Raw genomic sequence first — 4,028 nt, forward strand, 5'->3', positions numbered from 1 at the left:
AATTGGTATATACATGCCTAAGGCAACACTTAAATAAGAGTCGACTTTGTCCAACACTATGTCGATACTTTTGGGCCAACGCTTTCCTAAGTGTTGGGATAAACTTGCTAACATATGCTTTGGTCAACTCTTTGTATAAGGGTCGGAATATGAATGCCTAAGGCAACGTTTAAATAAGAGTCGGCTTTATCTAACACTATGCCGACTAGTGTCATAGCTTTCCCAACTATATAAAAGTGTTGCCATATGAAAAGGAGAACTCTTATGTCTTAACTCCCAACATACCACCAATCACTAATTTTATAATTGTCTATATCACTTTTCTAATAAATTAATTTATATTAAATAAAAAATTGTGGTATTAATATCTTAAACTAATATCTTTGGATTTAAAATATGAATATTCTTAAAATTTTAAATTATGAGTGTGAATAATTATGTATAGTCAAATTAAAAATGACTTAATAGGTTCAAGTGTGAATAAGGTTTAAGATTCATACAACCTCACTGCATTTTTCATGACAAGCATAGAAAAGGTCATACTTATATTAGACATAATTGCTTTTTTTTTTCTTTAAAGATGAATTTTTAAGGTTAAAACATGTTTGATGACTAGAATCATTGTTAATGGAAAAAGTTTCATAATCAAATTAGAAATTAAAGAATTGCTATGATATTATTTTTTTCTCCTATTTATATTGGCAATAGTTTATAAAATACAATAAAAATAATTATTTTTAATTGGCAGCTTTATGCCTTTTTCTCTTTATTTTTATTTCAGGTTTGATATTAAATAAAACCTGTCCTTGTTTAGTGTAATTGCAAAAGGTAAATTTTAATAAAATTAAAAATTATAATATATGGTGTCATTGTTACTAAAATTTTTAATTTTAATAAAATTGGAAATCATACAAATTGAAAATGATGAATAAAATGATAATATATAAGTTAACTTAATTTAAAAAAAAAAATATTTCTTTCTTGTTAAAAATTATTTTACTCGTCTGTTTGGCACTTTCCTTCCCCCCCCCCCCGCCCTTTTCGTTTGGTTGCGAATGTCTTCCTCTTCTCTCCTGAAAGAAGGAAATCGGGGAAAAATGTAAATGGAAGAAATGGAAGGAGATGCCTTGGTGAGAGGAGTAGGGCCTTACATTTTGAATCTGACGCGAAGGTCATAATATTTTGTGTTGGTGTGGACGCAGAGTCGCTTGTTGAAATGAAAACAGCGGGAGTCACCAGATTGGATTCCATAAAGCAAGCTATCCTTCTCTTTGCCAATTCCAAGCTCTCCATCGAACCTGAACATCGCCTCTTGGGTACCTTTTGCTTTCGCTTTTCTTTTCTGTTTCTTTTAGATTTGATTATAATCTAGGCTTTCATTTATTTGAAAATTAGGGTTTTGAATCTTTTTTATTTAGGCATTTCATTTCATTTCCATTTGTTTTGTTTTTTATAACTTAGAAAAGAGTTTAGTAGTGATGTTGAGTCTACCATTGCTGTTATTCGAGCACTCTCGGCTACCATAATCTCTACTGTGCAAGCATACCTCACCAATTTATTCTGCTTAGCTTCTCAATTTTAAAAGTGAGAATAACTTTTTTGTTATTCATAAAAGTGGGAATAACTTTTTGTTCAATTTTAAAGTTATTGATTTCATGTTGTTTAAAAGGAATTTGTTGTTTCAGTTAGAAGCAATTGGTTGTTTAATAAAATTTGATTAAAAAAGAGATCAATAAGGTGGCGCCGCAGTTAACTACTGTCTTTACTAAGTTGCAGACACTATCTACTTCAAACCATGCGTCTGTGGTCTCTATAAACATGTTTGTAGCGCTTCTTTGTGCTTGCATTGTGATTGGTCATCTTTTGGAGGAGAATAGATGGATGAACGAATCAATTACTGCCCTTATCATTGTGAGTTTCTCTCTTGACATCTGTTGACGTCGATTTTGTCATTCATGGACAATTCAACTAAGTTTTGATTGCTTGGTTTTGTATGTTTTTCTTGCCTGATATCTTTGATTTAAATTACTTTTGTTGGCAGGGTGTTTTTACTGGGGTCATTATTTTGTTGACAAAGCTCTCATCTTTTAGTCTTCGGTGAAGATCTGTTCTTTATCTATCTTCTGCCCCCTATTATATTCAATGCTAGGTAAGTTTGTTATCTTTCATTTTCATTTTAATTTATCTTGTGAATGGAAAATATGAAGATAATTTATTATACCTTGTAAAAGGTAAAATAGATAGACATATAATACTTGTCCAATGTGAAGCTTTGTTTTGTTTAAATAGCCATTCATGAGTTTCTATTCTGGCTTGAACTTGAGTGCATTGAGAATATTCCCCAATGTTTTCATTGCTGTAAACAGAGGAACATAGATGTCTTTTCTACTTGTTAAGGTTTGATGTTTTATTTAAATTTTTTTTAGAGTAAAAATGATGGCGGCATTTAGTTAATATTTTGCTTTACTAAAGCCTTTTTGATCTTTGCTTGCTCTGCCAGGTTTCAGGTGAAAAAGAAGCAATTTTTCTGTAACTTTATCACCATCATGCTGTTTGGGGCTGTTGGTACACTAGTATCTTGTACAATTATATCTTTAGGTATTTCAAACGACCTTATGGAGGCAATATATAGTAGTGCAAATGTTCTTAAGCGAAGCACCTCAATTCACTGGAACAAGAAACAACAAAGTGGTTTTAAATCGATGAAGAAGAAAATTCAAGGAGCAACAAACGAAATCAGAAATGTTGCAAGGTAATGTAGTTGCAAAATCATGTTTGCATACAGGGCTTTATTTATATCTGATTGTGAATTTTTTATAAACCTTATTCTTTTTGAAATGCATATCAGTGTAATTTCCCTTTTGAAGCTTCCAAACCACCTGAAACTTCTCTAATTGTTATATTAGAATGCAATGGTAACGCACATGTGATACCAACATTCATAGTAATAAACCATTACGATGAAGTATTCATTGTGTTTGCAATTATGATAAAGAAAAATCTATTATAGAAGATACAGTAAAAATGAAATTAAGTGTTGTTTGTGTAGAATTGAGTGCAAGAACCTTAAACACTCGGTCCTTTGTTTTTTTTTATTCTCAGTCCTTTTGATCTTAAAGGGAATACAAAACCAGACAAAGTTTTAAGTTTTTGATCCAATTTGTGCAGGATTGGTCATTACACAATCCCTAAAGAGATGAATGAGGTCTGCAATTGGCTTACAGCAAGGTTGGGGCTCGAGGGATATCGCTAAATATAGCGAAGAGTCGAGAAGCAATAAAGGTCATAAGAGAGAAAACTGCATATGTTACAAGTAGGTAGTAAACAAAATGGATTCTTAGGGTATATGGTATACTTGGATCTGGAGATGTTTCACTACTTGGGGCTACCTTTGTAGAAATAAGAGATCAGCAGAGTTTCTTGGAATTAAAGTTGCAGTTTCAAACTGTATTAGCTTTTATGTAGTACAACATCAATATCAATATCCACATCTTAGGTACTTTTTTATTTATTTACTTTTGTACATTGGGTTGAATGTTGGTGGTATACATTTCGGCTAAACGTTAGTGTATTTTGATTGTTGGATCGATTTTTGTAGCGAATATTCAATCTTTATTTTAATTTTATATTTTATATTTTTTAGTTGTATTTAAAGCACAAATCCTATCATTATTCACTGTAAATATTTAGAAAAATATATTAATATTGAAATAATAAAAAATAGAAAAAAATTACATTAATGTGTCTATCCCAATCTTTTTAAAGTTATCTTAGACGAGTTTATAAAAAGTTGCTTTAGACAAGATTTATCCCAACCTTTTTAAAGTTTGCTTTAAACGAGTTTATCCCAATCATTTTTAAAAGTTGCCTTAGACAATGTCTATCCCAATCTTTTTTAAGGTTGCCTTAGACAGGTCTATCCCAACCTGTTTAAGGTTGCCTTAAATAGGTCTATCACAACCTTTATTTTTTAGGTTGTTTTAGACAATGTCTATCCCAACTTTTTTAAGGCTGCCTTAGACGACTTT

At 31.1% G+C, this 4,028-nt stretch overlaps 1 long non-coding RNA gene across 4 annotated transcripts; it reads left to right on the forward strand.

The window, feature by feature from the left end:
• Positions 1 to 972: 972 nt before the first annotated feature.
• Positions 973 to 3,648, forward strand: LOC107954351 (uncharacterized). Of its 4 annotated transcripts, none has more exons than XR_001699506.2 (5): positions 973 to 1,316; positions 1,777 to 1,911; positions 2,042 to 2,149; positions 2,501 to 2,752; positions 3,169 to 3,648. It is a non-coding gene; the product is annotated as an uncharacterized lncRNA (long non-coding RNA). The 4 variants fall into 4 exon arrangements; XR_001699507.2 differs by having other exon boundaries at positions 1,003 to 1,316; positions 1,771 to 1,911; XR_005916214.1 differs by having other exon boundaries at positions 1,032 to 1,316; positions 1,686 to 1,911.
• Positions 3,649 to 4,028: the final 380 nt, after the last annotated feature.

Source organism: Gossypium hirsutum, chromosome D07, assembly GCF_007990345.1.
Source record: "Gossypium hirsutum isolate 1008001.06 chromosome D07, Gossypium_hirsutum_v2.1, whole genome shotgun sequence".
Lineage (NCBI taxonomy): Eukaryota > Viridiplantae > Streptophyta > Magnoliopsida > Malvales > Malvaceae > Gossypium > Gossypium hirsutum.